The sequence below is a fragment of the Sorex araneus genome, chromosome 10, assembly GCF_027595985.1.
Source record: "Sorex araneus isolate mSorAra2 chromosome 10, mSorAra2.pri, whole genome shotgun sequence".
NCBI classification, from domain to species: Eukaryota; Metazoa; Chordata; class Mammalia; order Eulipotyphla; family Soricidae; genus Sorex; species Sorex araneus.
The window spans coordinates 21,827,684-21,845,252 of record NC_073311.1 but is presented as its reverse complement, the minus strand read 5'-3'; the positions used below and the strand labels follow the sequence as shown (position 1 = coordinate 21,845,252).

The window sequence follows — 17,569 nt, the reverse complement described above, 5'->3', positions numbered from 1 at the left end:
TATGCTCAGGTGTTTAGAATTGTCAAAGAACTGAATGAGGTAAAGATGGTCAAGTGTTTAGGACAGTGCCCAAGATATAGTGAATGCTGAGTGAGTAGCAATGGCATTTGTTTATCAATGGTAGCAGTTACCTCATCAGATCATGGGAAATATAGTATAGGTGCTAATCTTTTGTGGGTTTGACATTTGGGGACACATGGTACATTCCTCTAATCTACTTTGAGATCCTACATATAGGGTGGTTCAAATAGCAGCAAAAAATTAGTAGTGTCTTGAAGAAGGCAGGAATAGATGTTTCCAGGAGGTAATCGAGTTTAGAGAAGAACTAGTTTGTAAAGTTCTACTTAGGAAACAAAGAGAAGCTTCCTTTAGTTATGCCAAATAACCCCCTTTTGCCCCCTTTGCTTCTAGGGAAACATTTCCTTAACTTAGGACCATGCTGGGTAAAGTATAGATGTGGATAAAGTATAGAGAAAGACATTTGAAAATCGAATATTTGCCAAAGAATCTTTCTGAACGCCCAGTCCCATCTTTCAGAACATGCTAATTAGTTCCTGGTAATGTTTTCTCAAAAGATTTAAAAGACAGGTGTTGTGGTTTCCTTTTTCTTTTTTTTTTAAGATGAAGTAGAAAGAGTGTTAAAAAGTCTAAAAGTAGTTAAGATTCTAGATTATTCTTCAGAGTTTGGTATCTCCTCAAAGGGTCAAACAGGCTTTCCCCAGTAAATTTAGAGTAGGTCTCTTCCAATAAATATCTCCTTGATAGGAGAAGGTAGGGAAAAAGAAGAGAGAGATGGGATCTTTTACCTTTACTTAAAGAATGTAAAGTTTCGGCTGAAGAGCAATGAAGGTTTTAGACAGTCCTTTGTCCTAATCAGAAACCAATCACGGGCACTCCCCTTTTTATGACCCTGGAAGAATGCAGTTTGGGATGGAGGGGTTATCATCCAAGTGTTAAATGATCTGTAAACATATCCTCTCTATCTTGGGAACTCATCTCTGTCTCTGAGATGAGGTTCTTGTGTAAGACTACCTGATTCTGACAATCATGTGAGTCTTTATACGTTTGCTATTCAATCCATTTTTCTTTTGCTGACCTTTCTGATGCCCTTTTGATTACTAGTACAGCCCAAGAAGAAACCTGAGAGGTGGGGGATTTTCCCCTGATCCACAAATAGAGCCAACGAAGTTGAATTAATAGGCGAGTTCTAAAAGTTTTCCAAAGGTCAGATTGCCACTGGAATGGGAGTTTAGATTCATACATCAGAAAACATCCTCCTGGAATTAGGATAATCATCGATTCATTTATGCTCTGGCATGACTTTTGCACCTTCTTCAATTTACTTAGACATTACGTCATTTTTTCAATGAGGCCCACTCTTTGATTTGTTTTAAGATACAGTGATACCAGTGAGCAGAAGCAGTAAACTCATTGATTTTTTTTAATTGTTACCATTTTGGGTAATTTTAGCATTCTTATAATAAATGTCAAAGTTAGAGCTCTATTAAGTGATAATTCAGTACACAAATGTAGCTATGATTGTTAAATTAAGAGACAAAAAGTCACAAACAGAGAAGTTTATTTCAAATCACAGCTTTGCAAGAGTTTGCCGCTGAGCAAGGAATCAAAGGTTTTAAACAATCCACAATTTTGAGCTAACTTTATAAAACACCAGGAAACTTTATGTGAATGGAGTGTATTATTGTGTAGCTTAGACTGCTCTCTGGGAGTTTATGATGTTTAACAATCTCCTCACTTTATTTCCAGGGTCCTCAGAGGACTCTGGGATAGTCCATATTTGGCACGTTTACTCACTTTAAAAAGTCCGGATTTTTGTCATTTCTTGCCTGCTATTACTCAGAAATATTATAAATTGAACATAAAAAACATGGAATTTCACTTCCTAGAGTTCTTACTAATTAAGTAATCAAGTGATTTGCTATTTTGAGCCTATCTCATTGTCTTGCCTGAATTTTGATTAACTTGCTGAAAGTTTCTCTGCTGATACGCTTATTGGGTCTGAGAGCCATTTACTTCACCATAATCTCAGAAGTGAAAAGATGTAAATTTTTAGAAACAAGAGAGCAGTACTAGAACTGAATGCATCCTTATCTCAGGAGGAAATTATCCTGAAAGAAGTAGTTTCTATTTCTACTATAGAGCCCTAAGTTTCCCCTACCTCCATTTTGGAAAGAATCACTTTGATCAAAGCTATTTTGAAGCATATACTTGTTTGCTTGTTTTGGGGTCTCACCTGGCAGTTCTTAGGGATTACTCTTGTATCTCTGTTTAGGAATAACTCATGGCAGTCTCTGGGGTACCATATTTCGTATCTTATTGAACCCAGGTTTGCCACATGTAAGGCAGATGCCTTAATCCCAGTGTCATCTTTCTCACGCTAAATAAATTTATTTTTGACACTGATTTATGAAGTTGCATTCATGGTGGAGGGAAGTTGACACTGGTTGTGGGATCACTGCTGAAGCATTGTATGTCTAAAACTCAACTATGAATAACTTGGTAAATCATGGCGTTTCATTAAAAAAATTAAAACATAGGAGAAATGACACTTTGACAATTCCTATGAATTTCTGAGGCTTATATGCTAATACCTGATATAGGAGTATTCCCAATTTTGACTGTAAATTTATCTAATGGGCATTTCTAGTTAAAAACTGAGATCAACAGATTATATTTTTGACCTTTACAAGTGATTGTCACAATGGTGTGATTATTACTGCCAAATCACAACCCAGCTTCTTTTGTTTTTCTTTTTATTTGGATTTTTTTATTAGTGAATCACCGTGAGGTATAGTTACAAACTTACAAACTTTCATGTTTGCATTTCAGTCATACAGTGATCGTTTACATCCCTCCACCAGTGCCCATTCTCCTCCACCAATGTTCCCAGTATCCCTCCCACCACCCCCACCCCAACCCCCACCACCCCACCCTGCCTCTGTGGCAGGGCATTCCCTTTTGTTCTCTCTCCTTTTGACAACCTAGACTTCTTTTAATGAAGAATTCTAAGTGGCTATTCACCTCTCTTTAGCTGATTCATTAAGAAGGGTTTTTTTTTTTTACACATTTCTTTCACTTAAAAAAAAATTTTTTTTGGCCATACCCTATGGTGTTCAGTGCTTACTCTTGGCTCTGAGCACAGGGATCATTCCTGGTGGACTTGGGTGACCATATGGGATGACAGTGATCAAACCGGATCTGGCGATTATTTGGCAAGGTAAACACCTTCCACACTGTACTATCATTCTAAGCTGACAAATTAATTTCATAACATTGATTTAGTAATTTATGTAAGACAACTTGTTTCAGAGTAAGAAATAACAAAAATGTTGTTTTAAGAATTAGTGTTCACGCCACTGGCCAAGCAAGTGAAAACAGAGATAAATGAATGGGACTATCTCAAACTAAGAAGCTTCTGCACCTCAAGAGAAACAGTGACCAAAGTACAAAGACAATCTACAGAATGGGAAAGGATATTTATGCAGTACCCATCCAATAAAGGGTTGATAACAAGGATATGCAATGCACTGGTTGAACTCCACAAGAAGAAAACTGCCAACCCGATCAAAAAATGGGGTGATGAAATGAACAGAAGCTTTCCTAAAGAAGAAATCCGAATGGCTCAGAGGCACATGAGAAAATGTTCCACATCACTAATCATCAGGGAAATGCAGATCAAAACAACCATGAGATATCATCTCACACCACAGAGACTGGCCCACATCCCGAAAAACAAAAGCAACCGGTGTTGGCGTGGATGCGGGGAGAAAGGGACTCTTCTTCACTGCTGGTGGGAATGCCGACTGGTTCAGCCCTTTTGGAAAACAATATGGACAATTCTCAAAAAATTAGAAATTGAGCTTCCATTTGACCCAGCAATACCACTCCTGGGAATATATCCCGGAGAGGCAAAACGGTGTAGTAGAGATGGCATATGTATTTCTATGTTCATTGCAGCACTGTTTACAATAGCCAGAATCTGGAAAAAACCAGAGTGCCCCAAAACAGATGACTGGTTAAAGAAACTCTGGTACATCTACACAATGGAATACTATGTAGCTGTCAGAAAACATGAAGTCATGAAATTTGCATATAAATGGATCAACATGGAAAGTATCATGTTGAGTGAAATGAGTCAGAAAGAAAGAGACAGACATAGAAAGATTGCACTCATATGTGGAATATAATGTAACTGAGAAGTACAAGTTGGCCATGATGCAACTTCTGGCAGATATCTCTCTGGACTTAGTTACTAAAATACTAAATTACAGAAACCCAAAACTGAGAGGCCGCTAAGTGTGGTCACTCGACCTCATACCTCTTCATCCTCAGCAATGGAAAACAAATTATCTAATGCTTCCTTTTCAGCAGGTCTGACTTTAGGGGAGAGACTCTCCAAACAATAATAGTGAGTTTTGTTGAAATATTGTATGCAATCAAAATGAAAGTAAAGTGAAATTTATTAGTTACACAGGCGGGGGGGGGCTTAGGGGGGGGCTAGGGGCGTGGGGGGGTTTGGGGTGTGAGGGGGCGGGGTGGAGCTATACTGGGATTCTTGGTGGTGGAATATGAGCACTGGTGAAGGGATGGGTATTCGAGCATTGTATAACTGAGATTTAAACCTGAAAACTTTGTAACTTTCCACATGGTGACTCAATAAAAAATTAAAAAAAAAAGAATTAGTGTTCAAGCATTACAGGTTATGAATACAAGTAGAAAGAAGTTCCTTTAGAGTAGGTCAGGCTTGTATTTCTGAACATTTCTTCTTAGATCTGTTCTGGAGAGCTGAATACATCTCAAATTAGGGGTGTATTGGGAGAACTTAATAAAAGAATTAAGCCTGGAGCATTTTCCTGGTTAGGGGATAATATATCCAGGAAAAAAATTTGTGTTTGACAATCTGAGCAACAAGTATTTTCAGTATGGTGTGTGGCACAACAAAAGAATGTAAGTCTAGCAGGAGGATTAAAAGTGAGGGATGAAGGTAAATGTCATAGCCTGTCTTTTATATAATTAATGACTTTAGATAATATAAAGAATAAGTACCAAAACCAATAGCTTGCACATGTCCTTGAAATGATAAAAATGTAAGAGTAATTTGTCATGCCTAAGATGAAGAATCAAGGCAGGAAAACTTGAAAAAAAAATTTCTGACTCTGCTTCACTAAATTTGTTAAGCACTATGTGTTCTTTGAATTTACTTCATAAACTTAACACAAACTAAGCAAGTCTATTCCATTTTATACTATCCTGCTCTATTATAGATATTCACATCCTAGTTTTTGCAATGTTATTTTTCTGGGCTGTAGTCCTTGACTCCTCATTAGGTTTTATTATTCAGAAACACATCCTGTTGGCTCTTGCTTCAGAAAGTAAATTTGACCACGTCCCATAAACATCCCCAGCTTCCTTTTCTCCTCAACAGTTATTATCCAACACATTGTATTTCTGTCACTTGTTTAGTGTTTTTCTGTCTACTTAGAATATCAGGTACCTGAAAGAGATTTGTCTGTTTTGTTTACAGTTATATCTTTAGCCTCCAGGCAGAACACTCTAGCTCATAGTATACTCAACAATATCTATTTGCATTAAAGATTGAACAAAACTATTAAAGAAGTAAGGAGGGATAATAAAAATTAAATTTGCTCCCAATTAGTACAAAGGCTAGTTTGTATGCTTACAGGTCCACTTCGACTTTTTTAAAAAAAGTTTGGTAGATTGTACATTAATCACTAAAATGCTATTATCCTTAGAATTTTAGTTAACACATAATTTCACAATATATTTATATACCCAGAATATATATGCTTTAGAGTATACCTGCACAATAAACAAATGTTCATGGGCTATATACTTATGATATTGAATGTACACATACTACTTGAAAAATTAATAGTTACAGATTAAAATGTAAAAATTTCATGGTATCTTGCCATACTTTGATAGTGTTTTCTTAGAAAGGATTCATTTTAAGAAATATAATTAAGCTTTTCTTAAACATATTATCCTCCATTTCATTCTATTCAAGACCCATGATAATAAAATATGTGTTGGAATGTAATTATAAGCACTCCTTAGAAAATGTCAGGGCTTTTAAATAACAGATTTGGCATGTTGAATAAATTGCATATCATTTAACATCCTGGATATTTGCAATTTATAATCAGTCACACAGAATTGGGAACTAAAAGGGAGAAAAACTTATTTAACAATGGCAATGTGGCTAAAGTCTGAATTTTTAGAAGCTTTTCAGTCATATGTAAATTAAGTTGAATTTCAGGATGCAGATATGTTTTTTAAGAAGAATTAAAAACAGGGGGCTGGAGCGATAGATAGGGTAGGGCATTTTCCTTGCACATGGCCGACCCAGGTTCGATTCCCAGCATCCCATATGGTCTCCTGAGCACCGCCAGGGGTAATTCCTGAGTGCAGAGCCAGGAGTGACCCCTGTGCATTGCCAAGTGTCACCCAAAAAGCAAAAAAAAAAAAAAAAAGAAGAACAAAGATAGTGCTTCTTAATATACCTGTAACTTATTCCTATGAATTCTTACATTTGATAAATAGTGTTTACAATGCTAGTCAACCACTAGAATTTAGTTTTTTTTTTGTGTAAGTAATTGTTACAATAATAAGAGGAAAATAAATTGATTAGGAAATAAACTATTTAGAAAGTATGCTTAGGAAAAGGATTACATGAATACCTAGAAGGAAAACAGTGGGGGGATTTGGTCACACTCAGCCGTGCTCTCGGGCACTTCTGGCACTGTGCTTCGTGTCACTCCATCTGTACCTGGGGAACCATGTGATGATGGAGAAAGAAATGGTTGCATGCATGTCAAGTGCCTTCACCCGTCTATAGTCTACAAAAGAAAAGCTTTGGCTACTGTTCATAGAACATAGGGAGTACTCAATAGATATTTATTGGATGAATGAATGCATTTGAAAATTAGGGAGCAATTTTACCTAAAAATGAACACAAATTTTATTACTTTTTGGTTTCCCCTGGAACAAGCATCCTGGAAAATGAGATAAGTCACAGATGTACAACTCACAAAGTGATATGATATTGGATAATGAAATATAAATGTCTTTGGGGCAATAAATTTAGGAGGAATGTATTCATTCATAGACCATTCATAAAATGGATCATTTGTTGTTCTATCTCTGAGTTTAAGTTAAAAATTAGTATGATGAATAGTGCATTAGAGGGATTTTTGCTGCACTTCAAGTTTAGTGCAATTCAGCGGCCAGAAAGATAGCTCAATGGGCTCGGGTTCATCCTTTGCATGCAGGAGGCCTGGATTTGATCTCTGGCATGGCATATAGTCTTTTGAGTGTCGCTGGGAGGGATCACTGAGCAACAAGCCAGAAATCACCCCTGACCGCTGCTTGGTGTGGCTCCCAAACAAACAAAAAACCAAATTTAGTGAAATATAAACCAGAAAATTGCTGATTCAGTTTAGAGAAATTTCAAGGAAAGAATCTCAATGAAAAAGGGAAAAAGTAGCATAATTAAAACACTCATGGAAAATAAGCTTCTGGATAAGTAGTTGTATAGAAACCAACGAATCATTTTTTTTTCTCAATGTTTTGCTCCAAGTTTTAAGCAGACATATTGATCCTTGCAAAATGAGGAGGACACACACGGATGGAATACCAGGTGGGAGAACATTGGTCTTTTGACTTTGGAGTTGTCAGAAACCATGATAGGCACTTGGAGTTTATGGATCGAGTCTGCTCACTGATAATGGCAACTAAAAGGGGCGTCTAACAAACAACTTTGCAGTGAAGCTCATAACTAGCTGTGACACTGTCCGTGAGGGAAGCGTTGACATGAAAGGAAATGACAAATATTCAGGTAGGGATTGTCCTTGCTTTTCAGCTGAGAGGACTGAGATTCAGGGAGTACAAGAAACCAGTTTGAAGTCACAGGTTTGCTGAGTGGCAGAACTGAGATCCCAGTTCAAATCAGCCAGCCCCTATACCTGGAGGTGAGCTGCCATTCTAGAATTCTCCACTGTTGAGCCTTCCAACACAAACTCCCTATTTAAACCCCTTCAGTGTCTACATGGACTGGAGCGATAGCACAGCGGGTAGGGTGTTTGCCTTGCACACTGCCGACCTGGGTTCAATTCCTCCGTCTGTCTTGGAGAGCCTGGCAAGCTATAAAGAATTTCCCACCTGCACAGCAGAGCCTGGCAAGCTACCAGTGGCGTATTTGATATGCCAAAAACAGTAACAGCAAGTCTCACAATGGAGACGTTACTGGTGTCCGCTTGAGCAAATTGATGAACAACAGGAGGACGGTGACAGTGCAGTGCTACGGTGTCTACACATCATCTCCAGAGCCACAAATTTCATTTTCTTTTTTCTGACCTTGCCTGTCTCCCACTTTTGGCTCCATGTTCTGACTGCAGTGTGGTTTGTGAGCATTCCTCTTCTGGTTTTACACAGCCATGCCTTTGCTGACATTATACTTTTGGCCTATGAGCTGTCTAATCCCTCAACTCAGTTCTTTCTCCAGAAAGCCTTCATGATACCCACTACCTGGGATACTTACCCTTTCTCTGAGCTCCCTAAAATCCTATTAATCTCTTTATGGCTCAGCAAATGACTGCTTATGGACCAAATGTGACTGCTGCAGTTTCCTGTGGGCTCTGATCTAAGAGGCATTTACATTTTTAAAGGTTAAAGAAAAAATCAAAAGGAGAAAATCCACTAGATGCAAAAATATCTGAAATTCTAACAGTGGTGTCCACTAATAAAGTTTAACAAAACTTTTTAAAATTAAATTCTCCTTTCTCTTTGTGGTTGTGATTGGTGGGGTCACACACATTTGGTTGGTTGTGATGTTCCCAAACTTCGTTGCAATGCAAGGAATTTAGCGGGTGTTGCTTAGGCCAGGCCCAACAGTGCTCAAGTCTTACTCCTGCCTCTGTGCTCAGGGATTATTTCTGGTAGTGCTTGGGCATATTCAAACTAGGGATCAAACTAGGGTCAGTAGCATGCAAGGCCTTACCACCTTACTGCCAGTGCTCCTGGAACTGCATTCGGCAGATGAGGATGATTCCAGGGATCTAACTTGGGGTCCTAATGTTTGTGATACAGGTGTTTTATTATTTAGCTACCTTAGGTCTCACAATTAAAATATTATTAGGATAAAGTCATGCCTAGTTTTGGAATATGTTGTCTATGTGGCTTTCTTGTTACAAAGGCAGAGTGAATAGTTGCAAGAGTCTATGTGGCCTTCAAAATTTATTCACTCACTGATCCTTTACAGAAAAAATTTGGGAACTCCTCACTTAAGTGGCATGCACAGTACTCTTTCTAAATAGATCTACACAAGCCAACTCTGAGCATCCTGGAGGCAGGTGTTGCATTTTATTCACCTTAGTACTGCTCAGTGTGATATAGTGGGTGGGTTTTGACTGCAGATTTGATGAATACATGACATCCCCCCTACTCTGCTCTGGGCCAGTTCTTCATATGCTTGTGGATAGATTCCCTTTACCATTCAGTTTCTCTTATGTTGTTTAATATCCACTCACATCTATTCCGTGTTTGGCCTTGTGAATTCTGAAATTAAGGCAGATTACTACCTCTTTATATGTTTTTCCTTTTAGATTGTGGTGTAATGCTGGAATTTATGAATAATTAAAAATACCAATGATGTTGGCTTGGAGGCTGGTCTCTCATTCTGGGTAACTCAGGGAAGGGACCACCAAGCAAAATGTGGTTGGAGGTCATGTGGGGGAAGGGTGAGGCGGGCGGAATACAGACTAGAGACTGAACACAATGGCCACTCAACACCTCTTTTGCAAACCACAACACCTAATCAGAGAGAGAGAGAACAAAAGGGAATTCCCTGCCATAGTGGCAGGGTGGGGTGGGGGGAGACGGGTCTGGGGAGGGGGGGAGGGATGTTGGGTTTACGGGTGGTGGAGAATGGGCACTGGTGAAGGGATGGGTTATTGAACTTTGTATGGGGGAAGCATGAGCATAAAGATGTATGGATCTGTAACTGTACCCTCACGATGACTCTCTAATTAAAAATAAACTAATAAAATTAAAAAAAAAAGAAAATCAGGCAGGCTGTCTTAACTTAGTAGCACCTAATTTTATTGTCTAGATACAAAGTATGTTTGGGAAAGCTATGTGATTTATTTAATATTAGTAGATGTGATGTTAGTATGTAACCAATAAATTCTTGGTTACAACTCTGTACCAATAAAACGTGATTTTTGAGAAAAAAAATACCAATTATGAGAATGTGTCCTTTCTAACAAAATTATATCACATTTAAATCAACAAACTTCAATGCAACTCTCCTTCTGAGTTAGAATTTACCTTGAGCTTATTTCTCTTTCGTTTTGGGGCCCACCTAGCTATGCTCAGGATTTATATTTAGGTGGTGGTCAGGAGATGTTAGGCTGTACCAGGGATTGAATCAGGGCCAGCTGCAGTCCCGGAATTATCTCCCCAGTCATTGAGCAATTGATTTTTTTTCTTATTAATACAGTATTTATTTGTCTTCCCTCTGTCATACCCTGAGCCAACCATTTCCCCCAGGCAGCCAGGGGAAGTTCTGGAAGATGAACATATAGGGCAGAAGAGACACAGGAGAAATAGCTATGGGAGGTGGAGACAGCTCCTTCACATGGCGAAGAGGATGAGAAAGGCCACCATCAGGCAGAAGAGCCCCATGGCCTCCGAAAGGGCGAAGCCCAGAATGGTGTAGGAAAAGAGCTGCTGCTTCAGGGAAGGGTTCCTAGCATAACCAATGATGAGGCTTCCAAACACAGTGCCAATCCCAGCTCCAGAGCCAGCCACCCTGACCGTGGCAGTCCTAGCCCCAATGAACTTGGCTGCTGTGTCAATGTTCCTAGAAATGGCGCTGGTTTGGAAGTTGCGGCTCGGAATAAGTGAGGTCAGGGGACGTGGTGCTGCCAAGCTGCCGCGGCTCTCATCTGTACGTGTCTCTGTTCACTTCAGCACCACAGCAGACAGTGATCTGCTCAGCACCTGGGAGGTGCTCCTGACCACAATGGGGGTGGAGATGAATTTGGCGCAGTCATACATCTTCAGGGGATGAGGGGCTGTGGCAGGAGAGCTGTTCCCAGGGTCGAGAAGACAGAGAGGGTGATTTTTTTTTAATAGGGAAATATACACACTTTTCAGATTTTGGTGAAACAAAGTAGAGCAAAATAAAACATGGCAGGCAGATTTGGGCTTTATAACCTATCTTACATTAGCAATATTTCTTCTGTGATTTCTATCCTGGCATCAGGTCATCCCCATGGGGAAGAAATTTTAGATCTACATTCTATTTATTTTTCTTTTAAAAAGGTGGGTAGAACTTTACAAAATTGTGGGGGGAAAATGACAAGGGCACCCTATTTGTTCATGATTCCCATGTAGTACTTGAGGGTTCCCGAGGCATGCACAGGAACACCATTTTTTTTTGAGGCACCTTCATCTGTTTACTGGTTTTAGTCTTCTGCTGGTATTGCAGTTATGTGAGCCAAGTCATACTGAGTCGGAAATGATATTATTCAATTGAAACTGAAGTAATCCTCACCAAATGAGCATATTGCTTAAACTAGTTCCTGAAATAGAGCAGAGCTGAAAGAGTTGATAATGAAGTATATGTCATGAATGAAAAATAAGAGTAAAACAGAGTTAATATCTTTTCAGCTTTTGAAATGAGCTCTGTGACAATCATGATTAGAGGTAAAAAATGTGTGCTATTGGAGGTTAGCAAAATTGGCTAAAATTAAAAAAACACTCTAGTTGATGTGTTATACTTGTTTTTATTTTCCAGAAATACCAAACCAAATACTACCAAATAGTACAAATATCTACTTTTATGATGCCTTTTTTTCCAGCCATGATACTTTAAAAAATGAAGTATCAAACAAAATCAAATATCTCAATGAATTGTTTTATCGTGAAGTTAATTATTTATCTTAGTAGGTATGCCTCACCATTTTTTTCAGGAATAATTACCATTAATAATATATATGTATACATTTTTGTTTTTTAGGCCATACCCCATGATTCTCAGGGGTTTTTCCTGGCTCTGCATTTAGGTATTACTGTTGGCAGTGATTGGGAAACTATATGCCAGGAATTGAACCTGGGTCAGCCATGGCAAGTGCCCTACTTGCTGTACTATTTCTTAAAATTATAATATCTTTGCTTTAGATTATATATGCTTATCTTTACTGTTAAATATAATGCTCACTTTATATAGCTATAATAGTAAAAATAGCACTGTAGCACTGTCATCTCATCGTTCATCGATTTGCTCAAACGGGCACCAGTAATGTCTCTATTGAGACTTGTTGTTACTGATTTTGGCATATTGAATATGCCACAGGTAGCTTGCCAGGCTCTGCTTTGTGGGAGGAATACTCTCAGTAGCTTGCCAGACTCTCCAAGAGGGACAGAGGAATTGAACCCAGGTCTGCCACATGCGAGGCAAACACCCTACCCACTGTACTATTGCTCCAGTCCAATAGTAAACATATGGTTTATAAACCTATGGCTAGTATAACATGAAAGGAAGAATATGCTCAAAAGGTTTCGTGATGGGTAAATAGCAAATGTGAATCTTATCATTATAAAAATATATGCCCACCAAGCATAGGTTATAAAAGGAGACACCTTTCCCCATATCTTTGACTCTTAAAGGTGCTTATCTGATTTATATGTATAAATGTTTTGTACAAATATTTTAAAAAAGTGATAAAGTTTGATAATTGCCTCTAATTTTAAAATGAGAATTATCTTTTGGGTGATGGAAACCTCTTTTATATTTCTTGTTCACATTCTTTTATTAACATTGAATTTGTGATTATTCTTTGCCTATGTTTATTGGTCTCCATGAGACTATAGACTCCCTGAGCACAGGGATGATGTTTACCTTGTTGACCAATGCGTTGTGTGGGTAGCCCAGGTGCGGTGCATGGAGTGTGCTAATAAATGGTTTTAGAAGCTGTAGCTTTTGGGTTTGGATCCTTCCATTTCTTTTCCCATCATATTTTCATTCCTATTCTTAATATTTGGCGCGTGTCTCCTATACATGTTGGTAAACTTTTATGTACAGTCCTTTAAATTACTAAACCTGGAACGGGTATTCCACTGGATTTCTGCTGAGGATCCATGGAAAATTCCCTTTATTTTGCGGGGGCTCTACCTGTGATCCAGACCTCCAATTATTGTCAGCAGGAAGTAGCCAGATGAGCTTGTTGTGCATAATACACTATAGTGAAAAGTTATTGGAGGGTTTGATACACTTATATAGGGACAGAAAGGATGGTAGGCAAAGTGACAGAGAAAGAGAACTGCACCAGAGAAAGATTTTTGGTATGGAAATGGGACAGAAAGACAGTCCTCTCAAACATCCTGCTCTTTCCCAACTTCTATAGTTTTACCATCCTTCATGTCTTAAACCCGTTGCAAAGTCCTGGGCTAGCCCTCTAGTTAAGAAAATATAAAAAGAGTTTTTTTTTAACCTATCCCAAGTATCCTACTTAAAGAAACCCCATGACCCAGATCCCCTCCCCTTCCTTTCCTTTACGCAAATAAAGTTTTGCTTTATTTATCCATCTCATCTCTGGGCTTCTGTTTTCAATATTGACCAATTAAGGACAACAACCTGAGTGAGGTCCAGTGAGCTTCCAGAGTGGAGACTGCGCTGTCTGGACCAGGATGAGAGACAGGGCTGCAAGGAAGTTTAATGCCTGAAATTGCAGGTTAGATGACCAGTGGGAGTGGCTATAGGCTGTGCATTAATGTGCCTCCACCATATTCCATAAGAAACGCAAATTAGCCTCTTATGCAGAATTGTCATTAGGGCAGCCTGACCACCCAAACCACATTAGGCCAATAGTCCATTAGCCCCTATTCCAATTAGCATTACACCAAAACCACAAAAGCAATGGTGAGTGCAAGAGTCCAACTTACAAAGGTCACAATGGTAAAGCAACACAGAAACCCACCAGGCTTAGCGAGTGAAGAATTTAGCCCACGTGACACAACCAGTAACAATGAGCTACATAACCTCTTCTGAGTAGGAATTTAGAAGGGAGCTGTTAAGGATGCATAAGAAACTCAAAGAAACAACAAAATGCAGCACCAATAAAATACAAGAGGATAGTAGAGCAGAAATAAGAAAAGTACAAACAAAAATACAAATAGAAATAACATTTGAAAAATTTGGTAGGTAAAGTGAAAAACTGAGGAGCAAAGTAATGGCTGCTGAGGACAGAATCAGTGAGCTTCATGATGAGATGCAGAGAATCTCCAGACAACAGAAGATGGAAAAGAACCTAAAAGTAAATCAACAGATGATAAGAGACATTTGGATAAATTCAAGATCAACAACGTAAGAATTATTGGGGTACCAAAGGGGCAGGAAAAATCCCTGATGAAGAAGCAACTGTCAAAACCATCTTTGCTGAGAAGTTCCCAGAGCTGAAGAGTGCATGCCCTCAGATCCAAGATACCTGAAGGGTACCAGCTAAGAGAAATCCAAATAAGAATACTCCAAGACACATCCTAATAAGAATGACAAAAACCAGAGAGACAGAATACTGAAAGCAGCAAGATCAAAGGAGGAAACTGCTTATAAAGGAGCATCCTTAAGATTTACAACAGAGTTATCTGACAAAACCCTCCAGGCTTGAAGACTGGTGGGATATAGTGAAAAAAAGCTCAATGAACTGAACACCTCACCAAGAATACTTTACCCAGTACCTGGTTAGAGTCTCATTCATATTTGAAGAAACAATACACAGCTTCACTGACAGAAAACAACTCGGGAACTTCATAGACTCAAAACTATGGTTACAAGAAAAACTAAACAGGCTACTTTAAGACAAGACAAGCCCCTCAAAAACACCAAACTGCCGAAAGATGGGACAAAAATCCCATAACGATAATCTCTCTGAATGTCAATGGGCTAAACACACCAATTCAGAGACAGAGAGCAGCAGGATGGATCAGAAAATTGAACCCAATACTCTGCTGCCTTCATGAAACATGTCTGAACAGTCAGAGCAAACACTCAAAGTCAAAGGCTAGAAAACAACTCTACAAACATATAACCCCCTCAACAAATTTGTGGCCGCTTTTGGTGCTGCTGCGGATCGAGCATGATGGAAGAGCCCAAAAGAGCGCCCTTGGACTCCAAGCAGCCCACTGAACTAATTCCGGCACGGGAACGGAGACCCCACAGCGGGCTGCGACAGTGGAAACCGGGCATTCCCCAATTCTTTTAACCTCTCTCTCTCAACCCCTTACTCCTAAGCACAGCACAGGGTCCACGGCTTTCTGAGCGCAAAATGGAGACGCCGAGCCAGCTCTCTCTAGGTTTCTCCATCTTATGAGCACCATAAAAGGGTAAAAGTTTGTAGTGATGTTATTTCTGGTTGTACTTTCCGTGGACTTTATACAGAAACCCAAAGCTGCGCGACCCAATGTCATCTAAGCATCGCAATATGTAATGGTTCCTTTTTAATGGGTCGGACTTTTGTGGGAGATCCTAACAAGAATAGTAAGTCTTTTGCTGAAATATTGAAGGCAATCAAAGTGCTAGCCATCTCTCTAGACTGAACTAAGCCATATCCCCACGCCGGCTGAGAAGAAATATCCTTCTTTCTCGGGAAGAAACTCAGCGTGGCGTCAACCATAGTGTGATGTACATTAAGCAAACACAGACCTGGTGGCGTGGGAATGGGACATAAGGGGAAAAATTATGTACATGGAACAGCGGGACGCTGGTGGAATCTCGAGCTGGAGCCGATACCAGCGCAATACCTTTGGTTCCAGAAACTGCTTGCAGACACTCTACTAGACTATCAACTAAGCCAGAGCCCCACGCTGGCTGATGAGGGGAAATAACCAACTTTTTCAGTTTTTTTCCCTTTGTCAGGCAGCGTGGCGATTACTAAACAGGCGTGAACTCGGTGGTGCGGGGCAAGGGGGGAAAAAAGAAAAGTTATGTAACAAACAGCGGGACTTAATATCTCTATATTCTTAGCAATGGAGAACTATCAAATGCTTCCTTGGCAATAGGACTGTCTTTCTTTTTTGGGGGGAAACCCCAGCAACAATAATGAGTTATGTGTTGAAACATGGAATGTAATCGAGATAAAGCGTAAACGAAGTGAAACTTATCACTTACAAGGGCGGGGACTGGGGAGGTGGGAGGGGTGTATACTGGGGTGGTTGGTGATGGAATATGGGCACTGGTGAAGGGAAGGGTGTTTGAGTATTGTATAACTGACATAATCCTGAGAACTATGTAACCTTCCACATGGTGATTCAATAAAATTAAAAAAAAAATTGTGGTCCCCATATTAGTACCAGACCACATAGAGTTCAGACTGAAGAAAGTTATGAGACAGGAAGATCATTTTTTAATGACCAAGGGATATGTTCATCAGGAAGAACTCACACTCCTTAAAATGTATATGCACCCAATGAGGGACCAGCAAAATACTTAAAACAACAGATTTGAAGAAAGACATCGATGAGCAACTGGATGACAGTGATACATACATATATATATATATATATGTGTATGTATGTATATGTATATTTATATGGCAGAGCCTGGCAAGCTACCTGTGGCATACTCGTTATGCCAAAAACAGTAACAATGATGGTCCTCATTCTCATGACCCTGAAAGAGCCCCCAATACGCCATCGGGCTACACTAGCATGCAACAGGGACTAATGGAGATGTTACTGGTGCCACTTGAGCAAATTGATGAACAACAGGATGAAAATGATACAGTGATCTATCTATCTATCTATCTATCTATCTATCTATCTATCTATCTATCTTATTTATATACTTTTCATCCCTCAAAAGCTGAATATATATTCTTCTCCTGTGCACATAGGACATTCTCCAAGATAGGCCACATGCTGGATTACGAAACACCTCCACAAAATTAAGAGGATAGAAATTTTTTCAAATATATTTTCAAATCATGATGCACTGAAAATAGAATTGACTGGATTATCAAATCAAACACCTGGAAATTAAACAACTCACTACTGAACAACTAGTGGCTTAGAGAGGAAATCAAAGAGGAAATCAAACGATACCTAGAAACAAATGAAAATGAAGACAAGAGCTACCAGAACTTGTGGGACCAACAAAAGCAGTGTAGAGAGGAAAGTTTGCAGCTCTGTAAGCATCCATCAGGAAGGAAGAAAAAGCCCACATAGATAACTTAAATTTATAGCTTAAGATCTTGAAAATGACAAACATAGGCAGGAGAAAGGAAATAATAAAACTTTGAGCAGAAATAATGAGCTGGAAGCCCAATAAACAATCTGAGGGATCAATGAACCCAAGAGCTGGTTTTTGAGAAAATAAACAAGATCCATAAACCATTAGCAAGACTCACAAAGAAAGAAAGAGAACACTGAATAAACCGAATTAGATGAAAGGGGAACATAACAGAAACCACAGAAATTCAAAGGATCATCAGATGATGAAAATCTTTATGCCAGGAAACAAGAGAAACTT

The 17,569-nt window shown here is 39.2% G+C and overlaps 1 protein-coding gene and 1 pseudogene across 6 annotated transcripts in view; both read right to left on the bottom strand.

Annotated features, from left to right (window-relative positions):
* SYT1 (synaptotagmin 1) overlaps positions 1-17,569 on the bottom strand; it is a 574,730-nt gene that overhangs the window by 75,875 nt on the left and 481,286 nt on the right. The window lies entirely within an intron of this gene.
* Positions 10,520-11,179, bottom strand: LOC101555613 (ATP synthase F(0) complex subunit C2, mitochondrial-like; annotated as a pseudogene).